The 19,328-nt window shown below is 38.5% G+C and overlaps 1 protein-coding gene and 1 long non-coding RNA gene across 2 annotated transcripts in view; one reads left to right on the forward strand and one right to left on the reverse strand.

The window, feature by feature from the left end:
* The window catches only part of SLC8A1 (solute carrier family 8 member A1), a 296,646-nt gene extending 289,412 nt beyond the window's left edge, over positions 1-7,234 (reverse strand). The window contains exon 1 of the mRNA XM_081156220.1: positions 6,880-7,234. The gene's annotated coding sequence lies outside the window, so the exon portion shown is untranslated. The remainder of the gene's footprint in view (positions 1-6,879) is intronic.
* LOC308566145 overlaps positions 6,226-19,328 on the forward strand; it is a 49,476-nt gene continuing 36,373 nt past the window's right edge. Inside the window, exon 1 of the long non-coding RNA XR_014000132.1 lies at positions 6,226-6,627. This is a non-coding gene — a long non-coding RNA (uncharacterized lncRNA). The remainder of the gene's footprint in view (positions 6,628-19,328) is intronic.

Below are 19,328 nucleotides of genomic sequence, written 5' to 3' on the forward strand. Positions count from 1 at the left end.
TGATAAGTTAGTCAGGTGGACCTTAGAATGTAAAGAACAAATAGGATTCTTAAAATTAGCTGAATATTTTGGAGCTAAATGAGGAAGGGATAGATCCTCTGCTTGGGGTATGTGGGAGACCAAAGAAAAACATAGGTCCTTAGAGTACATTTTCTTCTAGTTCTTCATCCAATGAGAATTATTTTGACTTACCTATTTTGTTATTAATAAGCATTAATGGACTAGACCCACCGTATGCCGGCCACTGTGCCAAGCCCTTCGTGTGTGAGGCCAGGGAAGGTGAGTGCACGCCCCACGTTGCTTAGAGTCTGATGAGGAGGCAGAAACACACGCTGACAATACTAGGTCTGTCATGGCGATGTGTGCGGGTGCAGCGGGAGCACGAGGGAGGCCACAGACTACACATCAGGACGGTAATGGCAGGGGAGAGTCACAGAGAGAATGGTGCTTACATTGAGTCTTGCAGCAGCAGCAGCGTTTGTTAAGTGAAAAGAGAACATACACACTGAAGAAAGAAGGTAACGAGCATGTAAGGCAAGGAGAGATGCGCACTCTTGACTACTGTAGTGAATCATAAGTAGTTGGTAAAGCTGCGGCAAAGAATGTTCATTGGGAGGTAGAGAGCGGCGCGCTTAGGGGACGTAGGCAGGGCTACAGTTTCAAGGGTCTCTGGTACTAAGCTAATGAGTTTGGATTTTATCCTGGAAGTTATAGGGATTTATTACAAGATTTTAGAGATGAGTATGCCCGATCAAAATTGTGCAAGATCACTGTGGCAACAAAGTGAAGAATATTCGGGAGCGACCGTGCTGGTGGAAGGCATGTTATCGCATGCTATCGCAATCGCTCAAGTAGTAAATTATAAAAGGCAGGGGTAATGGATGTGAGAGACATTCAGGAGGTATGACTATAGGATTTGGGGACTTATTTGTTGTGGGGAGACAGCAAGTCAAGGGAAAATGTCTAAGCTGCATTTTGGTTTAAGGTTAAACAAAGAGTTAGATAAACCAAAAAAATTGACCAGGTGGATAGTAAAAATGATGAATTTAATTTTGAACATGTGAAGTATGGAGTCAGGGGATCTGCAAAAATGGGTTGAATAGATAGTTCGGTGTATGTTTGGGAGGGTGGACAGTAAACATTAGCAATGGGAAACTAGAGTCAAAAATAAAAGTGATGGTAAAACTGTACATAGCTTCTCTAAATTTGTTCAGGTGCTTTGCATAAGTAAATTACATTCTAATGCATGAAACATCTCACAAAAGAATGCTGAACAAACCAGTAGTCTTCGAGGAACTCTGGAGATTGGAAGAGGAACCATAAGATGGCAAATAAGCACAGTGTCAATGTTCAAAGCTGAATCAGCCTAACCTCATAACATTAAAGGATCTTAAACTAGCCCAGCAGAGAAATGCTGCTCGCACTTGATTTCTGACCTTCATCAGGATGTTTTACATAACTACACAAAGGTACTCTGTACCAAATGGAGGAATATGAACTGACTGCAATTAAGTAGAATCCCTACTAAACAACTGTGCTTAAAGATTGCTGACTTGTGATGGATAAAATATGAGTGGTGTTCTGCCTGGTGCTGTCCTTGGCTTTGGCCGAACACTTTGTCAGAGGATTGAAAGAAAAAAACCATTCTCACTACGTTTGCAGTAGATATCAAAGTTGAAGAATGAAAACAGGCTGAGTGACATTTAGGATCTACAAAGATCTTAAAAGATTTAATTTAATAGTGTTGGGTCTCAAGATCCTACACATGGAGCCCTTAGAATTACTTGACAAGTACTTCTTGGCCCAGTTGTGGCTATCAACCCCCTCAATACATCAACTAAATAAATAATAAAATAGACAAATCAGTGCACCTCCAAATATGAGATTTTAGGCATTAAAGTGAGCAGGAATTCACATGCATGTCATAAGAGAACTAACTAAAGGAACTGGAGTCATAGAGAAAGTTTAAGAAAAATGCAGTAACTGCTGGTCTTCAGAGACTTCAAGGGATGTCAATCGGAATAATATATGGTGATGGAAGATGATCTGACTGTGGGTGCTGGGCACACAATGCCATAGACAGATCATGTATCATAGAAAGGTACACTTGAAACCTATAGGATCTTATTAACCAGTCACCCCAATAAATTTAATAAAATTATGTTCTATGTGATCATAAGGACTAGAACTATCATTACTAGATAAGAGAAGTTGCCTTTGTCTGTTAATCTCTGTGATGCATTTGCCGACAATGGAGTGGGTAATAACTGACTTTCAAGCCAGATTTGTCCCCCTCTACTATTTAAAAGCTGTGTGACCTTGGGAAGATTTACTCAGTCTGTCTCTGCCTCATTTTTCTCATCTGAGAGAATGATAGTAGGATCCAGCTCATAAGGTTATTGTCAAGGTTCAATGCGTTAATGTATGTAACGGCACGGAGAAAAGCGCCTGGCACATAGAATTGCTTTATGCACTAGCTATCATTGTTATCGGTAGTTATAGGAGCATAGAGGGTAACCCATCATCCCACTGAGGAAATATTAGGTAAAAGAAGAAATTTAAAGAGGTACCATTTAAACAGCTTTCTAAAATTTACAGAACATTTGTTAGCCAGTGTCTAGAAGTTGGTGAACATTCCCAAGTGTTCTGGTTGCTGGTTTACCTACATAACTCCCATCAGAGTGTATGGGAAGTCTGCTGCCAGCAATAGCCTCCCCCCCAGGACCCAGACAACATTCTGCTTGAGCATCTAACAGGTTACGTATTTCTTCCATTTCTGAGCTCACCTTCTTGCCTTCATATCTCACACACTTTAGTTTTCCATATATGTTCCTGGCTTCTGTGTCAATGGCAATTCAAAAATTTTTTTTTCTGACCTACTGTCCTTGACTCTGATCCCAAGTCCTTACTGGAGGAGAAGGAGAGGGCACCTGCTTTTAAAAATTCCCAGGCATAAACTGAAGTCTGTGGAACCACAAGAACAAAGCAAATATTAGATTTTCATGGAAAACAGGAAGAGGCTTCTTTGTTTCTCTAGGAGATCAGAACAACCTTGACATTTTGATAGCAGCTAAATCGAGTGACACTGTTTCTAAATTGTGGTTTGGAATTCCCACACCACTGAGTTATCTGCCCTGCAATCTAACTAAAATTTCTGGATAAAACCTTGGAATCACACTCATCACCCATTCCACTCTATCCCTGAACCATACCTTTGACTATTCCCCATACTGAGTTCATTGGAAGGCTGGAGTTAACAGATATTATCTTCTTGAAAAAATTAAATCTATGGACAAACGACTTTGAGAAGCACTGCATACCATAAACAGGGCTTAGGTATTCTTAAGGCAGACTAGCTTATTAAAAACTCCAAGAACGTCTTCAGTAAATAATCAATTTACCTGGGTTTAATCTAGTAGTCTCTAGTGTGTTCTTTTATAGAATTATTTTTAGTCTATAGCCCATTAATATGTTATAAATCTAGTATTTGGTGAAAGAGTTTGGTAGCTATCAATTTTAGCTGCTTTTCTTTGAATACCTCCTCAGTACTCATTTATTCCTGAAAACAGCCCTTTAATTAGTGCAAGCATATGTCCCAGTTTGCCAGGAACATTCTCAGTTCACTGCTGTTGATCCAGTGTAATTATTAATAGTTCCCCCTTTTATGCTCAAAAATGTTTCAATGTCCAATAATATAGACACCTGACCTATAAGATATCTATTATTATCACCTTGAGGATAATAATAACCCCAATATCATGAGGTATATTGAAAATATTAGCTGCCCTTGACTGCGCCCTATCAGCATATTGAGATCATTGGGGTGTGGTGTGGACATCACCCACCCTAAGTGATTCTAATGTGCAGTTAGAGTTGAGAACTGTGACTCATCTCAGGGGAAGAAGTGAATGGAATAGGAAGGTTCATTTTTTCCTCAGCAGCATGAAATGTCGTGGAAATTTGTCCCCCTTCCATTACTTTACATACCTTAAAACTACTTTAAAAAATTTCTGGCATGAAATTTTTTTCTAATATCTTGCCATGACACTTGAAAATATTATATACCATTAAGATGAAGAAATTGGAAGAGGTGCAGCACAGGAGAGCAGTTCTGATCAGAAAGCCCTGTGGTCTGGGCTGTTGGAGAGCCCTCTGTTCCAGTGACTGGCCTCAGACAAAGCAGGTAGCCTCTCTAGCATTCAGGCTCCTCACCGGTACCATCTCCTAGTCTCATGCTTTCTGTCAATTTAAATTTCTTAAAACCTTCAGCAGTTTGTCTGAGTGTCCCACAGTTTTTAATTACCTGAGTAAAATTTATTTTATCTAAAGTTCCCAAAGGAATTTTTTAAAAAGAGTAACCAAAGCACTCATTTCTGTGAACCTTAACGGCCTTTCCTGTGGGCTAACATTTTCCATACCTCTGGAAGAGTAAATCTCCACTCTTACTTTTCATACAAATTTCCCCCCAGTATTCAGGGATATTGTTCCCCATCAAAGCCCCTAAAAACACTCGCTCCTCCTGCTCATTGACCAGGCCCAGGAGGATCCAGTCTGGTCCTGTTACACAGACAGAGGCCTTAAATGTGTGCTCTATGGTCTTAGGACAAATTTTAACTTCTCTATCATTCTTGGCCACCATGAATTTGCTCCATTCTCAGCTAACTGTAGCACAGATAGAGCATACGTCATCTTTTTTTCCATAAGACACTGTCACTACTTCCCATTCTCTTCTCAAAATATCTTTTCAAGATTTTCCACCTGTAAAGGCGTCACTGAATGCTTAAGAAGCCATATGTCAAAAGGTCAACTAGCTTGACTGTGTGTCACCTTTTCCCCATAGAAGTTGTTGACATGCTGTATATAAAAAGAACAGTAAGTTATTCTTTATTACGTTTACTACACTTATCATAAAGTTTTGCTAAAGAAAAACAGAAGCAGACATTTCTCATGAGGTGCGCACACTTGAAATGCGCTTGCCAGTAAGCTAATGAGGAAACACTCTATGATGTCATAGGCGCATTGCCTCTGATCACAAATACTAGTGACATAATCGTTTACACATTGAAAATTGCCGAAATCCTGCGGTGCTGTCCCTTTTGGAAACCTGGTTGGTATGTAGTGTTTAATTAAACATTTTCAAATCATACTTTTGTAGGTAGGCCTGTTCCACTTTAGCTAAAGTTATGACATCTTGTCTCTGTTCGTTTTAAAAAAAGGAGGCATAGTTTACTCTCTCTCTCTTCCTCTCTCTCTCTGTCTCATACGGAATTAGGATTGTCAACCGAAGTAAAGCGGCCTGTTTTAGAGATGTGGAGAGGGTAAGTGCGAATGTGTTGCTAATGTAATGTGCTGCCGGCGTAAGGAGATAGGCAGGGAAAGGAGTAATTCGATGAAAACATGCATATTGTAGTATTATTATTATTTTAGTAATAATATATTATTATGGAGATGGAACGATATGGTTTTTCCCCCCTGCCACTTTCTGGAATCACGGAACATTTGCAACTTGAAGGAAGCCACCACATCACTGAAGGCATTTAACGTGTGTTTCCTTGTGACGCGCCTTTCCCGGCTGGCTAACTTACTCAGGAAACATCTCCTCGGTCAGCACTACAAGCATTTCATTGTGTTCTGACACCTGCTCATCCATCTCTCTCCACGTCACGCTGTGTCATCAGGGAAGGAAATGCCACATTCAACTTTTCCTTTTCTCTCGTGCTCTCGCATAAGACTGAAAACGTTTAGTTACGTGAGCAGTGGGTTCAAATGCTAGTTGAACTACAGACACAGTATTTGCAACAAGAGGCACCTTGAATTTCAATCCCATTATCTTGGGTAAAATTTCTTTTCATTAAATACTGAAAACACACACATTTTGTAGATGTGACCTGTAACGTTTTTCCCTTGACTTTTGTGAGTATTTGCAGGAGTTCTCAGATTTTTCTAACAGTTTTAAAAGAACTGCTTTAATGATCTAATTATTACAATTTGGTGATTAACCGGAGCAGTATTTCAAGTGTAATGGATATGGCTTGGCTCCTTAACCGGTATTCTAGAAAACAGACGAGCGGCAGGACCAGCATCGCTCCTGCCTTCACGGTCAGACTTTTTCTCCGGACCCCTGAGACATACGGCTCCTGTTATCCTGCCCCAATCCATTCCCAAAACACCCCGGCGACAGAACGCTGATAACCTCCGCAAAATGTTCTCCCCAGCGTCCCAAGTGCTCAGTCACGAACCAGAAAGGCAAGCAAGAGAACGCGAAGGGTGCTGAGAAAAGCAGGGCTTCCAGCTGCTCTCAGCAGTTGCAGCTTGCGCAAGACCCCGCGTTTGTGAAAGAAACGCAAGGATCTCTGAACAGGAAGTGATCAGCCTCCGATCTGCTGAGAAACTGCAAAAGGCGACTTGGGCTGCCAAAAATAATAATGTCGTTTGCAAGCAGCTTTTCCTATGTCTAAGGAAGAGCCGGCCACGCGGGTTTATGCGGGCTCTGGAGGAGCCAGCGAAGACCGGGGCAAGTTCCACCCCCACCCCCAGACACACACCATCAGAACCCTCTGGAAGCCGCGGCCATTCCAAAGGTGCTGGCAGCCTCCAGGGAGACTCAGATCCACAAAAATCTGAACGGTAAGTGCCCCCGGCCACGGGGATTGCATCTGGCAACAACTCTGGGCTGTCACTTTCCCCCTGTAACCAAGCCGCCTGTCTCGTGAAGGCAGAGCCCTTAAATACCTCTTCGTCACGAACCCCAGCCCAAATCTTTTTTTTCTTCTCCCAAATATAATCTGGCAGTTTCCCTTACGGAACATCAAGAGCTTGGGAGGAAACATTCTCGAATGCTCCTTCAGATAACTTGCAGCACAAAAGCCCTGCACCTACCTCTCCGGCAAGCTGGGCTGCTCGTCCGCATGGGCTGGAGGTGAAAAAAGACCCGGTGTGATGGCTTCTCCAAATTTACCAGAAAGAAAGGACCTGGGATGCTTGTCCTTTAAGTGTCTCTAAACATGGTTTGCATAGCTGATCTCTGCTTATCTGTGCCTTTCGGCTTTCGCTTCCATACATGGATCTGCTCCCAACAGTAACTCCAAGCTGTCGAAAAGAAGCTCTCTGGCAGCTCCCCGCTTCATCCAACACATAGATGATAAAAATACCCATAGGGATCCTCCCAGCCAGGCCCGTTTCTCACCCCACCATCCTGCCACTGTGCCTTTTTGCAAATACCCTTTCCAGACTCACATTCCTCCTCTCCAGACCTTTAGAGAACTACCAGTTTCTCTCCGATTCCCACACGGAGATTGCAGGACCGGGCTTTGTTTAGCTTTATGACAACAGAGTACGATTAGGGTCCCAGGATCTTCATCCTTAAAGATTTTAGCAGCAAGATAGGTAGGGGACCCGAGAGGTGTTTAGTGAATGAATGAACATAGAAATGAATGGCCGAGCAAAGGGATGCCATTGTGAGTGAATAAATACATACATAATGTATTCATTTAATTAGGAATAGTTGCTAATGCTCTGGATTTGTTTCAAAGGGTTAGGTAGCAGCAGAAGGTTAAAGTAATCAAAATCTCTAAAAGGAAAGGAGAGGCCAGGTTCTTATTTCAACAGCTTCTCATTTAGGATATTGTGGTGGTTCCTACTAAGTAAGCTACTGTAGAGCATATGGTTTGAGATTTAGAAAACTTTTTTTAATGTTAAAGAATGTAAACCTAAATAGAGAACCAATTGCTACACTTGTTAAGTGTCAGCGTTACTTTAAATGACACATAACTGTGGCCTAAATTTTATGAGGGGGGAAGGGAGGGGGTGATAAATCCTGCTCTGTGTAGTAGGTGAGAGGTACTCCCTCAGGGGGTTGCCCAAACTCTGCTTAGCTTTCCAGTTCCTTTGTAATTTAGCTTCTCAGGTTTTAAATTTCTCTCTTTTTTAAATTTGTTGTTACTCTTGTGTAACAAGAGGTCAAAATATATATATAGAGAGAGAAAAGTAATTTCCAAATAACATATTTCCATTCGTAATTTTTTCTCAGAATCATGTTAAAACTCTCATAAAGTCTCTTGTTTCAGGAAGAAAAAGGAAATTTGAAGCATGCAGGCATAATTCATTTTGGTGCGCTGAAATGAAATTAGTTTACTTAAAAATTCCAGAGAAAAAAAGGAGGGATAGACAACTGGCAAAACGATAACTGTTGCATCGATAGATAGATATACCTATAGACTGGTCCATAAGGGTTCATTATATTATCCTCTCTACTTTGTGTATATTTTAACATTTCTATAAAAGAAATAAAAGAAAAAAGAGAGAAGAATACAAAACAGACATGTGGATGACAAGTTTGAGGAATCCTAGAATTTAGTAACCTCTGTGCAAAAGCACTAGGCCAGAGCAGGAAGGGGCAAGGTTGTGTTTTTCATTCAAAATACTGACATCCTAACCTCTTCCCCCTAAATCCAATCAGATATATAAATATATTTTCATATTTTATATAATATACTCTGTTATATATTCTCTAAATAATATATATAATACCTGCATAATAACATACTATATATGTAATAGCATATATATTCTATATACTAATAGTTTATATCTAATGAAAATGAATATATGATATTTAAAAAGCTGACCAAATAAAGCTCAGTGATGGACAGAGTAGATGATAACCTTGCCCTGGAGCACTCGGTATCCTCTCTTCTCTTGCCCTTTTCTACTTTAGAAATCCAACAGCAAAACTCTCTTTTCTCACTGTCCTTTGCAGCTGGGCATGGCCATGCGTATTGGTCAGGCAGGTGTAAACAGGATCCCCTGGGTGGGACTTCAGGAAAGCTGTGATTTATCTGTTAAAACCTGGCAGGCTCAGCTTTTGTCCCTCTTGTCCCTGTACCCCTTCCACTTATTTCCTTCTGAGACAGAAAACTGGAAGCCTGAAATTGCAGCAGCCATTTGGTGACCAGGAGGGAACAAGCAGAGGACAAAGGCCTACGGAGTAAGGAAGGTGGGCCAAACAGACAGCATGGACTCGCTGCCACAACCCTGAACTACCCACCTCTGGACTTCCTGTCTTGTGAGAAAAATAAAACCAAGATTAATACAAAAAGTGGATTCTAGATTGTGAACTCAGGATTCGAATGAAAAGATTATGCTCTGGTCCTGTCTGTTACTTCCTAGCTGTATGACATTGGTCACATCACAAAGTTTTATCTTCTCCTGTGTTACTCAAGAGAACACTCGACCTGCTAACCACAGAATTATCCTATGAGTTAATGCGTGCGGTAGATATTCGTAAGCTGTAAGGGGTTATAGCAATGTAAAGTGTTTATTTAATATACAGGGTAGTTGATACATAGGTCCCACAGTGACTCCACAGTTACGTGTAACAGGGACTAGGAGTCTGCTTTCTGTTCAGAGAAGAATTTGCAGACACTTTGACTGGCTTAATTTAAAACCTCTTATGAATTCTGCTCTGAGGTTAGGAACAGCCAAGGCATGAAAAGCTTGTATATTCCAAAATCTATTTTCCTAGTGCGGGTTGGCCAAACTGAGATGGCATGTTCTTGGTGAGGTTAGCTGCGGAAGTGAGCCAGTTTCCTGCCTTACCCGGGATACTCAGTTCTCTGGGCTTGGGTGATCTTTCCCAGTTCTGGAAGATGCTGTGGGATGTGTGGATAGGAAAAGATCTCCTGATAAAGAGGTTAAAGGCCTATCATGCTTCCCAAGAAAGAGGTTAAATTGGTCTCCTATGAACCCTATAGGTGCAGAACTTAGGTTAGGATCTAATGTATTGACATCAATTTGCCTCAGTCCCTGAAGGACGGGTATAGTACAGTGTTCTGGGCCTGCTGTGTCACTGTGGAGTGCTCTGCACAGGCTGTTCCTCTCAATGAGGTGTTTTGCACCTCCCCCCAAAATATGTGCACACATACACGCATTCCACCTTTGCCAGTAGAGCATATTCTCAGTCTTTTAACATTCAGCTCAGTGTCTCTTCCTTTCTGAAGCCTTTTCTGACCTCCCAGCCAGGTATTCTAAAGCACGTGTAGCATTTTATTATAGTCTGTTCCTACCTGTCTGCCCCTGGCCATTCGACTGTGAGCTCCTAGAGGACGGGAGCATCCTGTTATTCGTCAGCTCTATATCGTCAACATTCCTTATGGTGTCCATCCTGTAGTAAGCAAACCATAACAAGATTGTTGAAGAATTAAATGCATTAATAAATGAGTGTAAAATGAGTAGATGGTAGTGTACTCTCAACTAGTGACCATTAGCCGAGCAACCCTCCCTGCTGTGTAAGGTATAAGAATCTCAAATATCCCATTGCCTATCTGAGGAGGGTCTGTCAACTCAAAGGAGACAGAAAACAGAATGTTCAGAAATACTGACATCATCCTGATTCATCCAGGAAGATTATCTAATGTTTCTAGTTACCCAACTCAATGGGCCACTACATTAGCACAGACCATGTAGAGTGGATAGCTGATACCAATTATTACTATTAAAGAGAGGTGAGGATTGTAAGTTTTTAAAAGACTGTAGATATTAATTTTTTGTGATTTAAAAAATGTTTCTTTTCTGTTTTTCATCTAATGATGTGGGTAATCTTTTATAAAAGTCTTGTTAAGGCACACAGCAAGTTTTCAAAGGTCCTGAAGGCAAATTAATAGCAAAATTTCCATTCCATCCCGCAGGGCTAGAAATGAGGAAAAGAGATTAAACATGGCTTTTACCCTTAAAGATCCAGCTCAAACATCACCTCTTCTAAGGAGATTTTTTTGATACGTTTCCAGTACCACCATTAACATAATAATTAGTCTCAGTTGGGTTCCCTTAACACAATGTTCAGATTTCTTTTTTTAATGTTTTTTGAGATATAATGCACATACCATACAATTCACCGAGTTAAAGTGTGCAGTTCAATGGTTTTTAGTATATTCACAGAGATGTGCAACCATCACAATCAATTTTAAAACATTTTTACAACCTCCCAGTCCCTCCATCCTTCCTTGCCCTAAGTAACCAATAATCAACTTCCTGTCTCTGTACATTTCCCTCTTGTGGACTTTCATGTGACTGGAATCATATAATATGTGGTCTTTTGTGACTGGCTTCTTTCACTTTTCAAAGTTCGTCCATTTGTAGCAGGAGTCAGTACTTCATTCCTCTTGATGGGTGAATAATATTCCGTTGTGTAGATCTACCGTGCATTGCTTACCCATTCATTCATTAGTAAACATTTGAATGGTTTTCATCTTTTCCATCTTTCGGAATTCTGGACAATTCTGCTATAAACATCTGTACAAGTTTTTGCGTGGACATTTGTTTTCATTTCTTTGAGCTGTGTACCCAGGAATAGACTTGTTGATAATGCTGTGTTTAATCATTTGAGAAACTGTCAGATTGGTTTCCAAAGCAGTGGTACCATCTACGTTCTCACCAGCAGAATGTGAGGGTTTAATTTCTCCACGTGCTTGTTACCTGACTTTTCTGTTATCTGACTTTTTGATTCTAGCTCTCCTGGTGTTTGTGAAGTGGTGTCTCATTGTGGTTTTGATTTACATTCCCTGATGACTAATGATGTTGAACAATTTTTCAAGTGCTCAGTGTTCATTTGTGTATCTTCCTCGGACAAATATCTATTCTTTGGCCATTTTTTTTAAAAACTGTGTTTTTGTCTTTTTTATTATTGAGTCGTAAATGTCTTTTATACATTCTAGACACAAGTTCTATAGATATATGATTTTCAAATATTTTTTGGCATTCTGTGGATTTTTTTTTCATTTTCTTGATGGTATTCTTTGAAGTACAGAAGTTTTATAAATGTTGATGATGTTCTATTGATCTGCAGTTTTCTTTTGTTGCTCATACTTTTGGTATCATATGCCAAATGTGAGGTCATGAAGATTTGTCCTTATGCTTTCTTCTAAGAATTTTATAGTTTTAGTTCTTATATTTAGGTCTTTCATCCATTCAGAGTTAACTTTACTGTATAAAATGAACTTCATTCTTTTGTACCTAGATATCCATTTGTCCCAGCACCATTTCCTGAAAAGACTATTCTTTGTCATTGAAAAGTCTCGGTACCCTTGTTGAATATCAGCTGACCTTAGATGTGTAGGTTTATTTCTGGAGTCTCAGTTTTTCCTGTTGACCTATATGTCTCTCTTTGTGCCAGTAACGCAGTCTCTTCATTACATTATTTTGTAGTAGTTTTGAAATCAGGATGCGTGAGTCCTCCTACTTTGTTCTTTTTTTTTTGGAATTATTTTGGCTATTCTAGGTCCCTTTCAAGACATAAGAATTTTAGAATCAGATTTTTAATTTTAATAATAAAGTCAACTGAGATTCTGATAAGAATTATGTTGAATTCATAAATCAGCTTAGGGTACACTGCCATCTCAATAATATTGTTTTCTGATCCATATACAAGGTGCTTGCCATTTATTTAATTTCTTTCAATAATATTTTATAGTTTCCAGAGTACACATTTTGCACTTCTTTTGTTAGTCCTAAGTATATTATTCTTTTTGATGCTATTGTGAATGGAATTCTTTTCTTAATTTCATTTTCAGATTGAAAAGGAAGTCATCTGGGCCTTTTTTAATGGGTAGTTTTCTGAATACTATTTATATCTCTTTTCTTGTTAAAAAATATGTGTTTGAATTATTATTTATTGGTTGCTTGAGGGTTATACATACATCTTAGGATCAGCCTCAGATTTAAACTAGCTTAATTCCAGTGATATAGAGAAATATTCCACTTATATAGCTCTACTCCCATCCCCCTTTTTGTGGAATTGTTGTTATATGTATTACATCTATTAATGTTATCAAACCAGTAATACATTGTTATAATTATTACTTTATCACTTTAGTCACTTTCTTAGTCAGATATAGCTTTGCTCCCTCTGACTCCTTTGTGCTTTGTATTATTGGCAAATACATTACACATATATAACATTTTTATATGTGATAGGCTTAACGATACATTATATAGATAATTTTATACAATTCCTCTTTAAATTGGTTAGAAGAAAGGAAAAAATATTTATTTATAGTGTATTTTATATTTTCCTAATTACCTTTAGTAGTGCTCTTTGTTTATGTGGCTTCACACTACCATTTAAGTTTGCTTACTTTCAGCCTGAAGAACTTTTTATATTTCTTATAGGGCAAGTCTGCTAGCAACCAATTCTTTCAGCTTTTGTTTATCTGGAAAAGTATTTATTTTTCCTTATTCTTTAAAAAATAGCTTTACTGATTATAAGATTCTTGGTTGAGAGGTTTTTTTTTTCTTTGTACACTTTGAATATGTTATCCCACTGCCTTCTGGCCTTTATTGTTTCTGCTGAGAAGTCAGAAAACCATCTTATTGAAGTTCCTTTGTAAATGTCACATTGTTTTTCTTTTACTGCTTTCAAAGTTTATCCTTGTCTTTGATTTTCAGCATTTTTACAATCCTGTGTCTATTTGTGGTGTTTAGCTGGAGTAAGCAGTTTTTTTCTAAATGTTTTCTGTCTTTCTAGGACACCCTTTTCTTGGTTCTTTGGCTAGAGAGAGCAGGCTTTTGTTAGGGCTTTGTTTTAAACCAAATAAAGTTTCAATGAAAGGTTTCTTTTTAATTCTCCATTTTTAAATACTAACATCCAAGTTTGAATTTAGCAGTCAATCAGAATTACAAATTTACTTAATTATATCCTTAAAATTTTATCTAAGGATATAATTAAGTAAATTTGTAATTCTTATTGAATACTAAATTTATCTCATTATTTAAAATTACAATTATTTTACAAAAGTACAGAACCCAACAAACTTTTTTCTAAAAAATATAACACAAGCACTTTCGATTTTAGGATCTTGTTTGAAGGACAATTAGGTCTCAGATACAAAACCCAGGTATCTATTCTCTCTTCTATCTCTTTTTCTAACCTTTCTGAGTTATTTCAACAATTTCCATGATCACAATTACCACATAAGCTACTAATTTTCAAATATATATCTCTCTTCATGACATCCTTTCGTTTGAACTCTCTTTATATTTCTAATTTGTATTTGATCTTTCCTCTTGGATATCTTGCAATTACCTCAAATAAAACATGTCTGAAACTGAACTTATTAGCACTCTTCCACTCAAACCACTCTTCCTTGTATACTGATTTCCTCTTCAGAAATAAGAGTACAAGCTATTCAGTTTCTCAAGTTGGAAAGTTCAGTGACATTTGTTCCTTCTGCACCCACCCTGCATTTAAGAACCACGAATTCTATAAGATCACCTCAAATATCTCTTAAATTCAGTTTTTCTTTACAACACTGTTCTCATGACTTATTGTTTCTTCCCTGGAAAAGGCTCCTGATCTGATCTTCCTCATACCAGTCTTTTCTGATATATTACTTTTCCGTTTGAGTTATGTCCTCAAATATAAATATATAATGAAATCATCATCAACAACAAATTTCCATATTTATTGTTCTTTTCAAACTGTGCCTGGCTCCCTAGTGATCACAAAGTACACTTCAGTCTTCAATGGCCTGTCCAGTTATATATCCTATCACTCTCTCCTCTAGCTTATTTTCCAATTTTAATGAACTCCTCACTACACCTCACACACATCAAAATCTCTATAACTAAGTTATCACACATTTTTCTTGTCACCTAGAATTCTTTCTCTTTTCAAAGTGCTGCTCATCCTTCAAGATCAAACTCTAAGTCACTTTCATTGTGAAGCCTTCCTCGAATTCTCCATCCACATTCCACCTGAACTTTGCTAATGTCTCTTTTGTACAATTTATAGTGCTACATTGACTCTTTGATTATACCATGAATTCCCTAGTGCTGGAGCTAAGTCTTAGTTAATATTTTATCTAGCACATGAACAATGTTGAACACTTAAGTGTTATACAACATTATGAAAGGCAGTATATAAAAAGTTAAGGAGACTAGAATTTATGAGGGCCACTGGAGGCAAGAAGGTCTTTCAAAAGTGGCAAATGAACAATTTGGGGGTAGGAGGAGGCTGGCTGTTTTGTTTTTTATACAGATTTATAGCTTAGTAAATGTTTTGGTTACTTTAATATTAACTATAATTATTTCCCTTTCACCTAATGCAGAAATCGATCACTAACCTTGTAAAGTTGTAGTGTTCATTAATGTGTTATAAATGTTTGATTTAATGAAAAGAGATAGCTCTATTGGCAAAGCTATATGAGTTTAATATAATTCCATGGCTAGTAATTTTCTGACTTGGCTCAGATTCTTTAAAAATCCAAGCATATGGTACAGAGCTGGCTCCCCTTGCCCCTGGTGTCCCTGTTAAACATCAGCATTCAGGAAGATAAACTACCAAACTTCCTATTTGATTCTTCTTGATTTTAATGTTTTCCTCTTATTATCCAATGTGTTTTCTGTCTGTTTCTTCTCCTTTAGACTGACTGAATGACTTTCAATCATATCTTTCTCTTTTCTGTTTCATCTCCACAGACTGATGGCTGCATAGCTACTACCTTGTTTTATAAGACTGCACAAACTGCCTCATCTATATGATGCTCTTATAGACAGCCCAAGGGCAGGAATACTCGCAACTAATCATTAAAGACATGAAGGTTGGAGCCAGGATCAGGGCAAAAATTGGCAAAGAAATATTGAACCATGGGGGTGTATGTTAATATGAGGGCCTAAAATGTAACCTTTTACATAATACATGTAATTGTGATGTGGTCTTCCATGACTGTCTGCTCTGATTCTAATGAAATACCACATTTTCAACACATTTGTAGTTATTTTTAATAAAAAAGGTTGCATTCTATCTCAGAAGCATACTAGCTAGTGGAACTCTGAAGTAACTTTTTTCTACTCTGTGATCAAGTACTGAAGTGTCTGAAAGGAAATGGAACTCTTAAATTTTGGTAGCATTCTCAGATGGAAGCATCAGAAACTCAAAGCACTGAGCCCCTCAGTCTACCTACAGGTGCTGCTTGTATCTCTGGTCTTCACCAGGAACCAGTGAGCAGGATGGAGACTGCCTTGCTGGCAGGTGTTCTTCCTGGCCCTTCTTAAAACTGCAGCTCCACTTTGATCTTTATATAATTTTATCAAACTGAAATCACCAACTGATGGCAAAATGTCTACCTAACATTAGGCATCCTTTCTGCCTGTACCTCATCCTTTCTGCCATTTAGATTGGGCATCTTGGTGACTGATATATAGAGAAATTCAAATTGGGATCTTGCTCTGTTCCTTAAGACTTGTCTTAGTTTAGGCTGCATCAACAGAATACCATAAACAACAAACATTTATGGAAGTTCAGGAGTTCTGGAGGCTGGAAATCTGAGATCAGGGTGCCTGCATAGTTGGGTTCTTGGTGAAGGCCCTCCTCCTGGTTTACAAATGGTCACCTTCTTACTGTATCCTCATGCGACAGAGTGAGAGCGTCTGTCTCTTCAACCTCCTACAATGGAACCAATCTCATCATGGGGGCACCATCCTCAGGATCTCATCTAAACTTAATTACCCCGTAAGGCCCCACCACATCCAAATACCATCAAATTGGAATTAGGGCTACAACATACAGATCTGGGGCAGGCACAAACATTCAGTCCATAGCAGGACTTTACTGGTGCTAATTGTCATTCGCTTCTCTTTCATGGAGGGACTCCATTTGTGCCTTTTATTATTATTTTATTTTAATTGTGTATATCAGCTAGTTATTTAAATATCTTCTGTCACTCCTTGGGTGCTGCTGCTGATGTCATTCTGATTTTCCCCTAGTTCTTTGAATAGCTAGCTTCTATCAACCCTGTGGGCCTCACCTCAGAGATACTGTTCTCAGAAGGATCTTATTTAATCATCTTTTTATAATTACATCAATGAAACATTATTAAGGAGAGGTACAGTATGGTCCGATATACATTTTTCCAAGATCATTCATGCTATCGTGTAGATGATAGAGATGAGAGACCAGTTAGCATATTCTTCAAACATTTTTGAAGGCATCTTGGTTGATCCTGGTTTAAGATTGTAGCAGCAGAGGGGAAAGAAGTAGAGGTGGAGCCCAGATATATTTAACAGAGAAATCTGAGACTTGGTGGATTAAATGTAAGAGGTTTCAAGAGAGGGTGATAACATGCCTGCCTGATAGATTTCTGGCTTAAGTATTTGGTTGTCATTCAAAACCAAATTCTGATTTTGCCATTCCCTGTTCAGCATTTTTATTACTTTCCAAAACCATTTAGGATGACATGTAAATTTCTTAACTTAGTTCTCAGAAATGTTTCAAGATCGACTTCCTGTTCACATCTTAATCTCATCTCTGGTCACTTACCCACCAGGGTCTCTCATGGAAGCCACTACAAATGACATACACTGCATGTGCAGCCTGACCACTTAGAAAACCTAGGTTTTCCTCACACTCATGCTATTTCTCCAATGCCTTTTCATTCTTCTGAGAATATCCTTCATTCTCTTCTTTATTTGGCTAATTCTCCTTGAATTTTCAGTCTTACATCAGCTAGTTTCTCCTCTGGGGAGATCATGGCTCTTCCGATATGATTTAGGTTTTTGAAGCACACTTTGCACAACTCTGCCCTTCCACTCTATAACTGTAGGGAAATTACTATTTTGTTGTTTTGCTTTTGAATTAGACTTCAAGTTCCATGAAGTCAGAGAACAGATTTCATTTGTGCTTGTGTCGTTAAGACTAAGCATACAAAGGACGTTCAATATAATATTTAACTGAATAAATGGCTAAAAGGATAGATTAATAAATTCTTGATCAGAAAAATAGAGTAAGAATTCATCTGTTTGTATACCTAATAATGTCTTGCATTCCTAAATAAATACATTTTCAAAAAAATATTTGTGAACTGATATTTCCCTTAATCCACTCAGATTTTGCTGTTATGAAGACTGTCACCAGACACTAGCTATAAAAAAGAAAATCAATGTTTTAAAGGCTTTACTCATTACAACAGTGTATCATTTAAAGTTTATTATAGCTTTCTATGTACTTAAGCATTATTATGTCCAAGGACTTATCTCTATAGAACAAGCAGAGACATTAAATGCTAAAATAAAGTACAGTTAAGAAGGGTGTTATTGTTTTTTTAGTTAAAGTAGGTAGAGTTTAAAGAGATGAGCTGAAAGAAGGGTAAACAATTTCAGGCATTTTGATTGCAATTGCTGGACAATAGAATAGAGAGAAAAAGTTGGAATGCTGTACCCTTCCCTCTCCGTAGCCTAGCTGGCACGCAGGAAACATTTGGGGTTGGGGACTTAAATGCCCTGGTTAATGAGGAGGCAGCCTGTCAAGCTGGTTGGAACCAGACTGAGTTGAGTCAATAAGGTCGGCACTAACTTGGGAGAACTGAGAGACGATGGTGAAGCCTAAAAAGCAGAGGAGCCTTTATCCGAACACACCTGGCCTTTGGATCCAAAGCAAAATCAAGAGACTTGGCAAAAATCACGTGCTACTGAACATTTCTTAGGAACTAACCATGTCTGGAGATTCTTTAAAGCCATCTAAGTCGGTAAATTATTGCATATGTCATCTGAGCCATTCATTAACACAGAAAAAGGGCTCAGCAAGTGTTTAGAAAAATGCATAGGCATTACACGGAGATATATGTTTTTCCAAATAAGAGCTCCCCTCATTTAAGATAGTTTAGAACTATCTACAAGCAACTTTAATGAGACTGTTTTCTGTTTGAAACAAGTTCAACAAATTACTGCTTTTCTTCAGTTTTTTCATCCTGCATGTAAAACTTTAACCATGATGGAGGGAGAGAATCTCTGGTCCTAAAAACTCAACAAATTTCTTGTCCACCAGTATAGATAAATGGAAACTACAACTTTTCAATAACAACATTATCATTGTGCTTGTGCATTTGCTTCAAGGACATGAGGAGACAAATCTGAAAGCACTATGTTCTGATCACGAAACAGCTGGGATTGGCAGCAACCTGATATGGAGCAATCAGGAACGGAAGGTTTATTTTGAATGAGAGGCGTTGTCCAACTGTGAGGCTGAGTGCAGCGGGGAGTAAGTGCAAACGCAGCCAATGGTGACTGCAGGGGTGAAGCTCCTGAGGACCTGTCGTGTTGCATGTCTCTTTCTGCTGCGAAGCTCACAGAGCCTCTGTAGATTGCAATGTTGTCTGTGGAGGAAAAAGTTCTTCAATTAATTTTGATTCCTAATGACAGCTTCTGAGCTGTCATTTGAAATCACAGTGACAAAATGGCTCTTTCAGAAACAAACAATATATTTCAAAACCCAATTGTATATTGGATAAGAATGCCTCATCATTTAATGGTCTCTAATATACAGTGCCATCTATTTCTTT

The sequence above is a fragment of the Miniopterus schreibersii genome (assembly GCF_964146895.1).
Source record: "Miniopterus schreibersii genome assembly, chromosome: 13".
Classification (NCBI taxonomy): Eukaryota; Metazoa; Chordata; class Mammalia; order Chiroptera; family Miniopteridae; genus Miniopterus; species Miniopterus schreibersii.